Here is a 16,820-nt window from a genome sequence, read left to right on the forward strand (position 1 = left end):
TACACTGAGCAAAATGACTAGAAGGAAAACCTCACCTCAAAAGAAAGAATCAGAAACAGTCCTCTCTCCCACAGAGTTACTAAATCTGGATTACAATTCAATGTCAGAAAGCCAATTCAGAAGCACTATTATACAGCTACTGGTGGCTCTAGAAAAAAGCATAAAGGACTCAAGAGACTTCATGACTGCAGAATTTAGAGCTAATCAGGCAGAAATTAAAAATCAATTGAATGAGATGCAATCCAAACTAGAAGTCCTAACGACGAGGGTTAACGAGGTGGTTGAACGAGTGAGTGACCTAGAAGACAAGTTGATAGCAAAGAGGGAAACTGAGGAAAAAAGAGACAAACAATTAAAAGACCATGAAGATAGATTAAGGGAAATAAACAACAGCCTGAGGAAGAAAAACCTACGTTTAATTGGTGTTCCCGAGGGTGCCGAAAGGGACAGAGGGCCAGAATATGTATTTGAACAAATTCTAGCTGAAAACTTTCCTAATCTGGGAAGGGAAACAGGCATTCAGATCCAGGAAATAGAGAGATCCCCCCCTAAAATCAATAAAAACCGTTCAACACCTCGACACTTAATAGTGAAGCTTGCAAATTCCAAAGATAAAGAGAAGATCCTTAAAGCAGCAAGAGACAAGAAATCCCTGACTTTTATGGGGAGGAGTATTAGGGTAACAGCAGACCTCTCCACAGACACCTGGCAGGCCAGAAAGGGCTGGCAGGATATATTCAGGGTCCTAAATGAGAAGAACATGCAACCAAGAATACTTTATCCAGCAAGGCTCTCATTCAAAATGGAAGGAGAGATAAAGAGCTTCCAAGACAGGCAGCAACTAAAAGAATATGTGACCTCCAAACCAGCTCTGCAAGAAATTTTAAGGGGGACTCTTAAAATTCCCCTTTAAGAAGAAGTTCAGTGGAACATTCCACAAAAACAAGGACTGAATAGTTATCATGATGACACTAAATTCATATCTCTCAATAGTAACTCTGAATGTGAATGGGCTTAATGACCCCATCAAAAGGCGCAGGGTTTCAGACTGGATAAAAAAGCAGGACCCATCTATCTGCTGTCTACAAGAAACTCATTTTAGACAGAAGGACACTTACAGCCTGAAAATAAAAGGTTGGAGAACCATTTACCATTCGAATGGTCCTCAAAAGAAAGCAGGGGTAGCCATCCTTATATCAGATAAACTAAGATTTACCCCAAAGACTGTAGTGAGAGATGAAGAGGGACACTATGTCATACTTAAAGGATCTGTCCAAGAAGAGGACTTAACAATCCTCAGTATATATGCCCCGAAAGTGGGAGCTGCCAAATATATAAATCAATTATTAACCAAAGTGAAGAAATACTTAGATAATAATACACTTATACTTGGTGACTTCAATCTAGCTCTTTCTATACTCGATAGGTCTTCTAAGCACAACATCTCCAAAGAAACGAGAGCTTTAAATGATACACTGGACCAGATGGATTTCACAGATATCTACAGAACTTTACATCCAAACTCAACTGAATACACATTCTTCTCAAGTGCACATGAAACTTTCTCCAGAATAGACCACATATTGGGTCACAAATCGGGTCTGAACCGATACCAAAAGATTGGGATCGTCCCCTGCATAATCTCAGACCATAATGCCTTGAAATTAGAACTAAATCACAACAAGAAGTTTGGAAGGACCTCAAACACGTGGAGGTTAAGGACCATCCTGCTAAAAGATGAAAGGGTCAACCAGGAAATTAAGGAAGAATTAAAAAGATTCATGGAGGGGATCCCTGGGTGGCGCAGCGGTTTGGCGCCTGCCTTTGGCCCAGGGCGCGATCCTGGAGACCTGGGATCGAATCCCACGTCGGGCTCCCGGTACATGGAGCCTGCTTCTCTCTCTGCCTATGTCTCTGCCTCTCTCTCTCTCTCTGTGACTATCATAAATAAATAAAAATTTTAAAAAATTAAAAAAAAAAGATTCATGGAAACTAATGAGAATGAAGATACAACCATCCAAAATCTTTGGGATGCAGCAAAAGCAGTCCTAAGGGGGAAATACATCACAATACAAGCATCCATTCAAAAACTGGAAAGAACTCAAATACAAAAGCTAACCTTACACATAAAGGAGCTAGAGAAAAAACAGCAAATAGATCCTACACCCAAGAGAAGAATGGAATTAATAAAGATTCGAGTAGAACTCAATGAAATCGAGACCAGAAGAACTGTGGTCTTCTGGTCAACAGATCAACAGAACCAGGAGTTGGTTCTTTGAAAGAATAAATAAGATAGATAAACCATTAGCCAGCCTTATTAAAAAGAAGAGAGAGAAGACTCAAATTAATAAAATCATGAATGAGAAAGGAGAGATCAATACCAACACCAAGGAAATACAAACGATTTTAAAAACATATTATGAACAGCTATACGCCAATAAATTAGGCAATCTAAGAGAAATGGACGCATTCCTGGAAAGCCACAAACTACCAAAACTGGAACAGGAAGAAATAGAAAACCTAAACAGGCCAATAACCAGGGAGGAAATTGAAGCAGTCATCAAAAACCTCCCAAGACACAAGAGTCCAGGGCCAGATGGCTTCCCAGGGGAATTTTATCAAACGTTTAAAGAAGAAACCATACCTATTCTCCTAAAGCTGTTTGGAAAGATAGAAAGAGATGGAGTACTTCCAAATTCGTTCTATGATTCCAGCATCACCTTAATTCCAAAGCCAGACAAAGATCCCACCAAAAAGGAGAATTACAGACCAATATCCCTGATGAACATGGATGCAAAAATTCTCAACAAGATACTGGCCAATAGGATCCAACAATACATTAAGAAAATTATCACCATGACCAAGTAGGATTTATCCCTGGGACACAAGGCTGGTTCAACACCTGTAAAACAATCAATGTGATTCATCATATCAGCAAGAGAAAAACCAAGAACCATATGATCCTCTCATTAGATGCAGAGAAAGCATTTGACAAAATACAGCATCCATTTCTGATCAAAACTCTTCAGAGTGTAGGGATAGAGGGAACATTCCTCGACATCTTAAAAGCCATCTATGAAAAGCCCACAGCAAATATCATTCTCAATGGGGAAGCAGTGGGAGCCTTTCCCCTAAAATCAGGAACAAGACAGGGATGTCCACTCTTACCACTGCTGTTCAACATAGTACTGGAAGTCCTAGCCTCAGCAGTCAGACAACAAAAAGACAGAAAAGGCATTCAAATTGGCAAAGAAGAAGTCAAACTCTCCCTCTTCGCCGATGACATGATACTCTACATAGAAAACCCAAAAGTCTCCACCCCAAGATTGCTAGAACTCATACAGCAATTCAGTAGCGTGGCAGGATACAAAATCAATGCCCAGAAATCAGTGGCATTTCTATACACTAACAATGAGACTGAAGAAAGAGAAATTAAGGAGTCAATCCCATTTACAATTGCACCCAAAAGCATAAGATACCTAGGAATAAACCTAACCAAAGATGTAAAGGATCTATACCCTCAAAACTATAGAACACTTCTGAAAGAAATTGAGGAAGATACAAAGAGATGGAAAAATATTCCATGCTCATGATTGGAAGAATTAATATTGTGAAAATGTCAATGTTACCCAGGGCAATATACACGTTTAATGCAATCCCTATCAAATACCATGGACTTTCTTCAGAGAGTTAGAACAAATTATTTTAAGATTTGTGTGGAATCAGAAAAGACCCCGAATAGCCAGGGGAATTTTAAAAAAGAAAACCATATCTGGGTGCATCACAATGCCAGATTTCAGGTTGTACTACAAAGCTGTGGTCATCAAGACAGTGTGGTACTGGCACAAAAACAGACACATAGATCAGTGGAACAGAATAGAGAACCCAGAAGTGGACCCTGAACTTTATGTTCAACTAATATTCGATACAGGAGGAAAGACTATCCATTGGAAGAAAGACAGTCTCTTCAATAAATGGTGCTGGGAAAATTGGACATCCACATGCAGAAGAATGAAACTAGACCACTCTCTTTCACCATACACAAAGATAAACTCAAAATGATGAAAGATCTAAATGTGAGACAAGATTCCATCAAAATCCTAGAGAAGAACACAGGCAACACCCTTTTTGAACTCGGCCATAGTAACTTCTTGCAAGATACATCCACGAAGGCAAAAGAAACAAAAGCAAAAATGAACTATTGGGACTTCATCAAGATAAGAAGCTTTTGCACAGCAAAGGATACAGTCAACAAAACTCAACAACGACCTACAGAATGGGAGAAGATATTTGCAAATGACATATCAGATAAAAGGCTAGTTTCCAAGATCTATAAAGAACTTATTAAACTCAACAGCACAGAAACAAACAATCCAATCATGAAATGGGCAAAAGACATGAAGAGAAATCTCACAGAGGAAGACATAGACATGGCCAACATGCATATGAGAAAATGCTCTGCATCACTTACCATCAGGGAAATACAAATCAAAACCACAATGAGATACCACCTCACACCGGTGAGAATGGGGCAAATTAACAAGGCAGGAAACCACAAATGTTGGAGGGGATGCAGAGAAAAGGGAACCCTCTTACACTGTTGGTGGGAATGTGAACTGGTGCAGCCACTCTGGAAAACTGTGTGGAGGTTCCTCAAACAGTTAAAAATAGACCTGCCCTACGACCCAGCAATTGCACTGCTGGGGATTTACCCCAAAGATACAGATGCAGTGAAACGCCGGGACACCTGCACCCCGATGTTTATAGCAGCAATGGCCACGATAGCCAAACTGTGGAAGGAGCCTCTGTGTCCAACGAAAGATGAATGGATAAAGAAGATGTGGTTTATGTATACAATGGAATATTACTCAGCTATTAGAAATGACAAATACCCACCATTTGCTTCAACGTGGATGGAACTGGAGGGTATCATGCTGAGTGAAGTAAGCCAGTCGGAGAAGGACAAACATTATATGTTCTCATTCATTTGGGGAATATAAATAATAGTGAAAGGGAATATAAGGGAAGGGGGAAGAAATGTGTGGGAAATATCAGATAGGGAGACAGAACGTAAAGACTGCTAACTCTGGGAAACGAGCTAGGGGTGTTGGAAGGGGAGGTGGGCGGGGGGTGGGAGTGAATGGGTGATGGGCACTGGGGGTTATTCTGTATGTTAGTAAATTGAACACCAATAAAAAATAAATAAATAAATAAAAAAGAAAGAAAACCTCCATCCTCTGTCACCCTAAGCTCAATCAGTGGGATTGTGGTGAGCTTACAATGTGCAGACTTGCTCTTGTAATGCACTTAAAATATGCCTCAGTTGCCTATTATATGTTGGTCCCTCAGACTACAGCCTTGCAGCCCCTAACTTACACCAAGTGCTGGGACTTCTGCGTGCAAGGATCCCTCCCTCGGGTTCAGAAGCTCTTTCTGCCCAATTCCCAGAGGGACCCTCCCAGGGTCTAGCTGCCTCTGGGGTCCTCCAGGGTCACCCCCCCCTCCGTCTCCTCGTCACACCAGGCTGGCTACAAGCCAGTCCCAGAGTCTGGGCGCCCAGTTCACGGCCCGATCTCAGTCCTCAAGGTATCCAGGCCCATGCTGGTGCTCCTCCCTCCTGCCCAGCACGCTGGCCACCCGCAACACGGGGGTGAGCAGACAAGTGATCCCAGACCCTGCCCACAGTCCTGCCCAGGTGACCAGTGTGATGCCATCAGGCCCCATCCGGCCGCCCGAGAGGACTTCAGGGAGCAGGCCCTGGTTCACTTCCCACGCTCTGGCTACCTAAGAAGCACACGTTTAATGCAATCCCATTCAAAATACCATGGACTTTCTTCACAGAGTTGGAACAAATTATTTTAAGATTTGTATGGAATCAGAAAAGACTCTGAATAGCCAGGGGAATATTAAAAAAGAAAACCAGAGCTGGGGGCAACACAATGCCAGATTTCAGGTTGTACTACAAACCTGTGGTCATCAAGACAGTGTGGTCCTGGCACAAAAACAGACACAAAGATCAATGGACCAGAATAGAGAACCCAGAAGTGGACCGTGCACTTCATGGTCAACTAATATTCGACAAAGGAGGAAAGACTATCCACTGGAAAAAAGACAGTCTCTTCAATAAATGGTGCTGGGAAAAGTGGACATCCACATGCAGAAGAATGAAACTAGACCACTCCCTTGCACCATACACAAAGATAAACTCAAAATGGATGAAAGATCTAAATGTGAGACAAAATTCCATCAAAATCCTAGAGGAGAACACAGGCAACACCCTTTTTGAACTCGGCCACAGTAACTTCTTGCAAGATACGTCCACGAAGGCAAAAGAAACAAAAGCAAAAATGAACTATCGGGACTTCATCAAGATAAGAAGCTTCTGCAGGCAAAAGAAACAACAGAACTAAAAGACAACCTGCGGAGTGGGAGAAGATATTTGCAAATGACGTATCAGATAAAGGGCTAGTATCCTAGATCTATAAGGAACTTATTAAACTCAACAGCGGGCAACCCTGGAGGCTTAGCGGTTTAGCGCCGCTTGCAGCCCAGGGTGTGATCCTAGAGACCCAGGATCGAGACCCACGTCAGGCTCCCTGCATGGAGTCTGCTTCTCTCCCTCTCCCTCTGCCTGTGTCTCTGCCTCTCTCTTCCTCTCTCTGTGTCTCTATGAATAAATAAATAAAATCTTTAAAAAAATAAATTCAACAACAAAGAAACAATGTGATCATGAAATGGGCAAAAGACATGAAGAGAAATCTCACCGAGGAAGACATAGACATGGCCAACACGCACATGAGAAAATGTTCCGCATCACTGGCCATCAGGGAAATACAAATCCAAACCACAATGAGATCCCACCTCACACCAGTGAGAATGGGGAACATTAACAAGGCAGGAAACCACAAATGTTGGAGAGGATGTGGAGAAAGGGGAACCCTCTTACACCGTAGGTGGGAATGGGAACTGGTGCAGACGCTCTGGAAAACTGTGTGGAGGTTCCTCAAAGAGGTAAAAATAGACCTGCCCTACGACCCAGCAATTGCACTGCTGGGGATTTACCCCAAAGATTCAGATGCAATGAAACGCCGGGACACCTGCACCCCGATGTTTCTAGCAGCAATGTCCACAATAGCCAAACTGTGGAAGGAGCCTCCGGTCAAGAGCTGTGGTCTACGTATACAATGGAATATTCTTCAGCCATTGGAAACGACAAATACCCACCGTTTGCTTCACGTGGATGGACCTGGAGGGTATTATGCTGAGTGAAGTAAGTCAGTCGGAGGAGGACAGACAGTGTATGTTCTCATTCATTTGGGGAATATAAATAATAGTGAAAGGGAATAGAAGGGAAGGGAGAAGAAACGTGTGGGAAACGTCAGAAAGGGAGACAGAACATGAAGACTCCTAACTCCGGGAAACGAGCTAGGGGAGGTGGAAGGGGAGGAGGGCGGGGGTGGGGGTGACTGGGCGACGGGCCCTGAGGGGGCACTTGACGGGATGAGCACTGGGTGTTACGCTCTATGATGGCTAATTGGCCACCAAAGAACCCACAAGCGCAGGCCCTCCCCGCAGGGGACCCACGGAAGGGGCGGGGCTGTGCCCGCTGCCGACCGCGTGACCCGGGGAGGGGCGCAGGCTCTTCCCTCCCACACCCCACGTGACTCAGGGAGAAGCCGCCCCTCCCGGCGCCGCCGTGGGAGCCAGAGGAAGCTTCGCGGCGCCGCGGTCAGGCTCTGAGCCTTCCGTTCCGGGCTCTTGGGACGACTCGGGTCCCCACGTCGCCATGGTCAGCGGCGGGGGGCTCCGGGGTCACCGGGCCTCGCCACGTGGAGCAGGAGCCCCGAGCCCACCTGCGAGGCCGCGGGACGGCGGGGTGTGCCGCAGCCTGGCCCAGGCTCCCCGCGCCCCCGGGTGTGACGGGGCGGCGGACGGTCGGCCCCGGGGGTGCGGGCGGCGGCACCACGGGCCGGGCCGGCGGAGCCGTTCTCTCGGGCTCGAGCCGCCTGCGCCACCTGCGCGGCCTGGTCGCCTTGACCCGAGGCCCGAGGGCACGTGCTAGGCCCGGTCGCAGCCGCCCCCACCCCGCCCCCCGCGGGGCCTCGCCTCGGGCTGCGGATGCGCAGGCCCCACGGTCAGGGTCAGGGCGTCAGCGGCGCTGAATCGCTGCCTCGGGAGGGCGGCCCGCGGACGGAGGGCACGAGCCCGCGCACATCACGCGCTCTGGGGAGCGTCCTGACGAGTAAGTGGTTAGCGAGGGGGACCCCGGCGTTGGACGGCTGTGCTGGGCCGGGCGCACGGAGGCAGGGAGCCGACTGGCGATCGAGAGCCCGCCTCGGGAGCTGCTGGGGAGCGGCCAGGACGCCTTCCTCTCGGGCTGGTGGGCGCGGGGGATGCGGGCCGAGCAGCTAAGGGTCCGCCTGGGACCTACTGCCCAGGGAAGCGGAGTTCCCGAGAAGCCTCAACTCCCAGCCACGGCGGGTTTGCTGTGCTAAAGTCCTCCCGTTCGGGAAAGACTGGCCCCTGGGCGTGTCGATGGAGTTACCTGCATTGAGGCCCCTGTGATCTGAAATCGTCCTTAACCCTCTGAGCCCATGGGACTGAGTGGGCCAAGCCACTCTAGTTTTTTTAAATTTTATTTATTTATGACAGAGAGAGGGGCACAGTCAGAGGCAGAGGCAGGCCCCTTGCAGGGAGCCTGACGTGGGACTCGATCCCGGGTCTCCAGGATCAGGCCCTGGGCTGATGGCGCGCCAAACCACTGAGCCACCTGGGCTGCCCTCCCACTCTATTAAAAACTAAAATCTTGGGACGCCTGGGTGGCTCAGTAGTTGGGCATCTATCTGCCTTCTGTTCAAGGCTTGATCCTGGGGTCCTGGGATCAAGTCCTGCATAGCGCTCCTGGCACGGAGCCTGCTTCTCCCTCTGCCTAGGTCTCTGCCTCTTTCTCTGTCTCTCTCAAGAATAAATAAAATCTTAAAAACAAAACGAGCAAAGCTAAAATCTTTAGGGCACTTGGGTTGCTCTGTTGGTTAAGCATTGCACTCGATCTTGGCTTAGTTCTTGACTTTGGGGGGTGAGTTCTGTCCCCATACTCGGCATGAGGCCTACCTAAAAAGAAAACAACAAGACACAAAACCAAAAAAAAAAAAAAAAAAAAAAAAAACCATCCCCCTAAGAAACGAAAACCCCATCAAAGTCTTTTATTTGAATACTTGCAGAGCCATCCTTCACTGAGACAGGATTTGCTCTTCTTGCCCTCTTCTCCAGTTTCTCCCCTTGTGTGTAACTGGGGCTATGTTCCAGCATAACAGAGCAGGAGATGCGCTCAGGCTGAGAAGGCAGATGAAGGTACTACACCCTAAGGAGGCTGAACGACCTAACCAGCAAGTACCAGCTTGGGGACCGTGTTTGGGACTGTATTATAGGTGCTTGATAAAGGAGAGGGGGATTCAGATTGGGTAGGGTGAATTTACTGCTTTGGGAGTATTCTTCTGAGATACAAGGTTTGACATTCTGTCAGGGACCGCAGGAGTTTGTGTGAACTTGCTACAAGGATGGCTTCTAGAAGCATGAAAGGAAGCTACGGCCGTGCTCAGTGAGGTTGAAATTGCTGGACCCCTGACAGATGGCAGCTGAAGGCTAAACCGCTCAGGGATTGTGAAGCTGGGATACATATGATGACTTTCTAAGGTAAGAAAACCCAAGCAAATGGATATATTCCACAGGAAGCACCGACAAACACATCATTTACCAAGGCTCTAGGAATATGCTGATGAGAGGGACAGCAGCGTCGTTAAACAGTTCAGTGGTGGGGTACGTGCATAGGCCAGTGCTGACAAACAGTAAGAGTGGCTGTCATAGAAACGGATGACAGGACCCTGCAGCACTTGAGGTCAGGCGGTGGCATTGAACCATCAGAGGCCAGGTTTACACCATTTACTGTGAGCCATGAGGTTGGAGTGGCAGCCAAGGCACCAACCCACAAAGGGTTCCAGAAATGGTTTGAAGAGCCCAGTGTTTTTCGTACAAAATGGAAGGTCAGCCACCAGGAGTAGTACTCTTATTATCAAAAGAAATCAAGGCTGGATGATGGGAGGCTGAAGACGGCTCAATACAAAGGCATGATCCCTTGCCAAGTTCTAGTCAGTGTTCAGGCCTGGGACTGTCTAGTCTTTGAAGAGGAGGCCAGGTCCCCAGAACAAAGGACCATGTATGTATGGCAAGGGGATAAATATTCTTCCAGGAATTTTCGTACAGTTATTCAGCATATCTTTTACCTGTAGCTGTGCAATAAGTTACCCCAAAACTTAGTAGCATAATTGACTATTTTTGTTATCTCACGTGGTTTCTGTGGGTCAAAAATCTAGTTAAAGCTTAGCCAGATAGTGCTGGCTCATGGTGTCTCTGAGAATGCACACAAGATGTGGGTTGGGGCTGTAGTCATTTGAAGGTTGAGCTGAGCCTGGGATGTCCACTTCCAAGGCAGCTTACTCACATGCACAAGCAGGGGGAGCAGCAGGCTCCCTGCTGAACAGAGAGCCTGATGTGGGGCTTGACCCCAAGACCCTGGGATCATGACTTGGGCCACCCCGGTGCCCGGCCAGTAAGTTTTTGACCAGAGGCCTCAATTCCTTGCCTCATGGATGTTTCCATAAGGCTACTTGGGTGTTTCCATGACGTGAAAGCAAGTGATCCAGGGGAAGCAAAGCGGAAGTCACAATGCCTTTTATGACCTAACGTTGGAAGTCACACATTGTAATTGTCACAGATTGTCACAGGTCTGCCTTACTCAGTGAGGCAGGGGACTTCACAAGGGAATGACTGAATACCAGGAGGCTAGAATCATTGTGGCCATTTGGGAGGCTGCCTACCACATTTGGGTAAATGTAAATAAACAAGGGGGATTGGACTCTAGGAGTAATTTGAGGAGTGGACTGGGGAAGGGGGAATATACCAAGAATTTTAATATTGTTGGATGTAGGGTCAGAGTTAACATTAGTTTCTGGATGTACAAAACATAATCGTGGCTCACTGTTAGGATGGGGCCTATGGGGAGCCAAATAAATAGAATCCCAGGTCAGGATCCAGCTCACAATGGTAACCGTGTGACATTACTCAGTTTGCAGATGTGTAATGGAATAGAATGTTTGAAAATCCATGCAGAACACACATTGCGTCTTTCATTTGTAGGATCAGAACTATCATGATTGTGGAGGCCAAGTGGAGGCCTCTGTACCTGTTTCCATCCCTGGTCAAAATAGTAAGTATAAATCAATATCACAATCTAGGAGGAATGACGGATATTTTTATTACTCTTTTGTTGTTTTGTTTTGTTTGGTGTTTTTTTTATTCCTTTGTTTTTAAAAAAGATTTTATTTATTCACATGAGACAGAGAGAGAGAGGTAGAGACATAGGCAGAGGGAGGAGAAGCAGGCTCCATGCAGGGAGTCCAATGTGGGACTGGATCCTGGGACCCCAGGATCACTCCCTGACCCTAAGACAAATGCTCAACTACTGAGCCACCCAGGCATCCCTAATTTTATTCCTCTTAAGGATATAAAGGATTCAAGTGATGGTCCTTGTCACATTTCCATTTAATTCACCTGTCTACCCCTGCAGAAACCAGATTCATCCTGGAGGTTGGCCGAAATTTCCATAAATTCACCCAGATAGTAGCCCCAACTGAGGCTGCTATGCCAGATGTAGTCTCTTCGCTCAAGCCAGATTCATGACTTCTCAGGTACATGGTATACAAACATTAGTTGGCAAATGTGTTTCTTTCTATCCCTATCAGATACCGTTTGGATTCACATGGAGCAGACAACAGTATGCATTTCCCATTGCTCCAGGGTTGTACCTTTCCAGTCTGTCATAGTTCACGTACCACCTGGGTATCTGAAGAACATTGTGCCGATTTGCTCCTCTGATAGCTTGTCAATGGAGTTAGATTACAGGAAATGTCTGGCACATTGGAAGCCTTGGTAAGAAACGTGCATTCCATTGTTGGAGAAGATGCCTGTGAAGATTCGATTATCTGCCACATGAGAACAATTTTGAGTGCCCCAACAGTTGGGGACATGCTGGGTCCTATCATCCAAAGTAAAACATGAGTTTTACCACTTGAATCTCCTGCAGAGAAGGAAGCACAATGCCTGAGAGGACTTTTCAGGTTTTGGAGACAACATATTCCACATCTCAGAACGCTTCTCTGCCTTGTATACCAGGTGACACAAAAGACTGCCACTTAAAAAAAAAAAGGTTTTATTTGTTAAAGAAGGAGAGCACAGGGCAGGAGCAGAGGGAGAGGGAGAAGCAGGTTCCCTGCTGAGCACGGATCCCAACACAGGGCACGATCCCAGGACATTGAGATCACAACCTGAGCCAAAGTTCCCAACGCAGGGCTCCATTCTAGGACGTTGAGATCACGACCTGACCAAAGTCAGACTCTTAACTGACTGAACCCAAAAAGACTTCGACTTTTGAGTGTATCCCAGGATAGGAAATTCTCTGCAGAGCAGCAGAGTCTAAGCTGCAGTTGAAAGCAGCCTTGTTACTTGGGCATAAGACTGAGCAGATCTCAGAAGATTGGGTGTATCATGGGTAGGGAACGATACCTTCCAGGAGTCTGGAGCAAACCCATGCTGTCCACAGAGGTGGCTCGGATATGTTTCATAAAGCCGTTCCTGTAATGCTGCTGGGCCCTGGTGGAAGACCGTTGGACATGATATGACCGCATGCCCAGAACTGCATCTTGTGAGGTAAGTTCTGTCAAACCCACCAAGTGATAACGTTGGTTAGGTTCCACAACTATCCACTGGTGAGCGGAGGAGTCCCACAGAGTTAGAAGCCACGGCTGCCACCTGAAGACTTTATCCTCTTTGTGTCTAGCACCGAGTTGGCAAGCAAAGGAGCCCCCATTCTTGGTTGGAGTGAATGACCCAGGTTAGGAAAGGATAGGGCTGCTTTTAAACCGGGACATAGAAGGACGCCTGGGTGGCTCAGCAGTTAAGCATCTGCCTTCAGCTCATGGCGTGATCCTGCACTTCTTGGATCAAGTCCCACATCGGGCTCCCCGAGGGAAATCTTCTCCCTCTGCCTCTGTCTCTGCTTCTCTTTCTGTGTCTCTCATGAATAAATAAATAAAATCGGAAAAAAAAAATTAAAACCAGGGCATAAAGAGCAATAAGTTTGACTCCCAGGAGATTCATCCAGGACCCTCTTGGTATTCCCTTGCCCCGTTGTGACAGTAAAAAGACAAGTGCCACAACCCTTGCCAAAAGAGGCCTGGTGAGCTGGGGCTCAGAAATTTTAGAGATGAAGGTGTGAGGAAGGCCACCTGGCAACTTAGCGAGGAGGACAGCAGAGTTTGTAGGGACCTTGAGGGGAATCTGCAACAAATAATGCAGGGAGGACAAGATGAGTATCCATCATAGCCCAAGACCAGCTGCAGTGGCCAAGGCCATCATTTACTCACTGGTCTTCCTCTTCTGAGTCTTCCCCAGGATTAGAGGCCACTGGAATCTCAGGGGAGACCCTTCCCACATAGGTGAAGTGCATTCAGGCGGTGCACGTGGTCAGTTGGCCAGCAATAGATCCTGGATTTTGTGGAGGAGAAGAGGAGTGACCCATTGTTGGCTGCACTCAGAAGCCAGAGGCCTCATCTCCTCCTACCTGCTGGGCAGAGGCCCGAGGCCTTGGGCTGAGAATCTCCACAAAGGGAGAAAGCAGAAGTCAGTGTGACAAGTAGACTGTGCTTAAACAGCCACCTCAACTACAGAGGGAGGTTGATGAGGATCGTTCAGGTGCAGATGCGCAGCGGGGAGATGCTTAGTGGCTTCAGGTGGGAGCAGCTGTAGGTGGGAATGGCTCCTCCTCAGAAAGGCATTTGGGAGGAAGGCTGACAGGCTGAGGGGGAGGGCAATGGAGGTCGCCTCAGAGTGTGGGAGTTCTCACTGCCGACCTTTGGAGAACCTCTTTTCTGTGTCCTCTGCAGCCATCAGTAGAATATACATCCCTCATGAGGAGTCAAGTAGTTGGACTGACTTTTTTGCTGAGTGAGAGGGGCATGAGGGAGGGGCAAGGGCAGAGACACCCCTCTGGGTTCCAGGCATGTGGCTCTTCTTGGGCTGTTCCTTCAGAGAAATGGGACATTTCAGAAGCACAGGGGAGGGTTCACACACAGCCACTTCTGCAGCAAGGGCCCTCCTGCTTCCGAGGAGCTCTGCCATCAGAACAGTTGGTGGTTGTGACAGGGGCCTGGTGTGCCCTCCTGTCCTGCCTGCTCCATAAGCTGCCTCCCGGGCCTCAGCTCTGAGCAGGTGCCCCTTCCTGCTCATACATAAGTGGAGCATGCTCAGTTGGGTCATAGTCCAGTGTTTTGGTGGTTCTAAATGCTCATGTACCAAACCTGCCCCAGCGCATTCCCCTTGTGCCCCACAGAAGAGCAGCCTGCCATGGGATGTGAGGGCTGAGCACTGCTCCAGGGAGCAGCAGAGCAGTCGGGGTGGGAAGTAGAGGAAGGTCGGGCCCGGGTGTGGATTGCTGGCCCTGCTGGTGGTGGAGGTAAACGCATGTGGTTGTAGATCCTCCTCGAGTACCACAGTGCTGGCGGGTGGCTCTGGCCCTCGCCTGGGGCCCTGCCTGCGGCTGTTGCTCCTGAGGCCTCGTGGGTTCTGCAATTGATTTCTGATTTCACCACCTGTATAGGCTTAGGTGTTGGCTTCTGTAGTCTGCACACTAGTTTCCCAATCCACCTTTTTCAGATTCTAAAAGTTGGCTTTTCTTGAAGAGTGGGGCTAATTCATTCTCCTTGACTTTCTGGTCTTAGCTATTCCTTTACTTCATTTAGGGTTTCAGGAGGCAGCTGAGAGCACTCAGGCTCAGTTGTCCATGTGTCATCAGAAGTTCACTGAGAGATTCTCAAATGTGTCAGTCTGCTCTTGTTCCTAGAAGAAATGCTTTGTGATTCTGTTCAAAGAACACCAATTAGTTCTTCTTAGTAATGTTTTAGTAACGACCTTTGTATCTACTTATACTTGAGATGGTACATTTTAAAGAAGATTTATTTACTTGAGATAGGACAAGCGGGGAAAGAAGGGCAGAGGGAGAAGCAGACTCCTCGCTGAGTGCAGGGAGCCCCATTTGGGGCTCAATCCCAAGACCCTGGGATCATGACCTGAGCTGAAGGCAGCCGCAGAGCTGAACCACCCAGGCACCCCACGATGGTGCTTTAATGTTCCCTTCTCTTGTCTTTTTCTGACATTTTATGTCAAAAATTCACTAGCCCCATAAGAGGGGTTTTTTATGTCGTCTTGATTTTTTAAAAATAATTTTCTAGTCTCTGAATTGCTCTGAGCTTGGTAGAATGTGAATAGGAACGTATTCCATAGAGCAGGAAGGAGGACAGATCTGAACTTGTGGAAAGTTGCCGTTACTGTTTTAGAAGCTCTGCTTGCCAGAGAAGGCAAACAAAACCTCAGGACCCGACCTCTTACCACTGGACTGGGGTAAGAGATGGGTTATTCTGTCCGGCTCCTTGAAATCACCTTGGAGATGGTGATGATCTTTGGGAAAGTTCAGGAAATTAGGTTTGGAACAATTTATACTCTCTGAAGTCCAATAAAGAATGGAGATGAAGCCGTAATTGTTTTCCTTCACTTAGCTGGTATTAAGGGACACTGGGTGAACCTAGCAGAGAAAGAGCTGAAGATTTAGGACTAGAAGTTGTAGGATGGCAGGAGAGGTGGAGGACCGCCTAGGGTCTCACTTCCTGCTAAGATGGGTGGTTGAGGCTGAGTGTCCTGTGCCAACAGGAGGAGGCTGAGCACTGTGAAAATCTACTTAGGCTTTTCCCTTAACCTTGTGCCAGGTTGGTGGAGATGAGTGGACAAGACCCTCTCAATCTCTTGGATCTTGCAGCACAGAGCCTGCGGAATGAGAAGGCCTCAGCTGTACGTGACCTGGAAGAGCTCCCTGTGGGCCTTTTCCCAACTCTGTCCACAGCAGCCTTTGATGGGGGACACACGAAGACTGTGACAGCAATGGTGCAGGCCTGGCCCTTTCCCTGCCTCCGTCTGGGACCGTTAAGAGATCAGTCAAGAACTCAAGACCTCTTGGAAGCCGTCCTGGATGGGCTGGAATTGGTTCCTCCTAACGCAGTTTGGCCCAGGTAACTGGAGAGTTGGGGTGCTGGTAGGGGCACAGTGAATTGCAGAAGTGGGAGCTGGATTCAGGGATGTGGAGTCCAAGCATGTGCTAGCCTCTCCTGGTGGTGCAGCATCTGTCATCATGAGGCCCTGAGGCCATTGTCAGAGTCCCTCCGTGAAGAGAGTCCTGGCATAGTTCAGAGCTGATCATGCTACTGAGGTGGTTAAGAGTGTGGCTGGGTTCCTGGGTGGTATCCCGGCAACGTATAATGTGGGGAAGCAAGGAGGGCACCTAGAAGGCGTAGTGGACGGCAGAGGGCAGGGCTGCTGGTTGGCACAGTGGTGGGTCCCCAGGGTCTGCCGCTGCTGCTGGTCTCCTGCCGGCCCCGCTCTGCAGGCCTGAAATTCCTCATGTCTGCTCTCCTCCTCATTCCCCACAGGAGATCAAAGCTGAAGGTGCTGGATTTTACCCATGACGTTGAGCACTCCAACTGGGAGGAGTGCTCGGAGGCTACTCCTGCACCCTTTGTCATCACTCACATGCTAGAAGAGCCGGAGGCGGACAAGCTGACACCCAGTTACAAAGAACAGCCTTAGCATCACCGAGAACCCGAGGAAATACACAGAGACCTTTTCCTAGGTGGTTTGTTCGGCTTCTTCCACCTGTCTGG

At 47.9% G+C, this 16,820-nt stretch overlaps 1 long non-coding RNA gene across 3 annotated transcripts; it reads left to right on the top strand.

Moving 5' to 3' along the window:
* Positions 1-9,590: 9,590 nt before the first annotated feature.
* On the top strand, positions 9,591-12,109 carry LOC144299397 (uncharacterized). 3 transcript variants are annotated; one of them, XR_013366137.1, is made up of 3 exons: positions 9,591-9,693; positions 11,194-11,263; positions 11,799-12,109. It is a non-coding gene; the product is annotated as an uncharacterized LOC144299397 (long non-coding RNA). The 3 variants fall into 3 exon arrangements; XR_013366136.1 differs by lacking the exon at positions 9,591-9,693 and adding an exon at positions 10,804-10,883 and having other exon boundaries at positions 11,123-11,263; XR_013366138.1 differs by lacking the exon at positions 9,591-9,693 and adding an exon at positions 10,804-10,883.
* Positions 12,110-16,820: the final 4,711 nt, after the last annotated feature.

The sequence above is a fragment of the Canis aureus genome, chromosome 27 (assembly GCF_053574225.1).
Source record: "Canis aureus isolate CA01 chromosome 27, VMU_Caureus_v.1.0, whole genome shotgun sequence".
In the NCBI taxonomy this organism is placed as follows: Eukaryota; Metazoa; Chordata; class Mammalia; order Carnivora; family Canidae; genus Canis; species Canis aureus.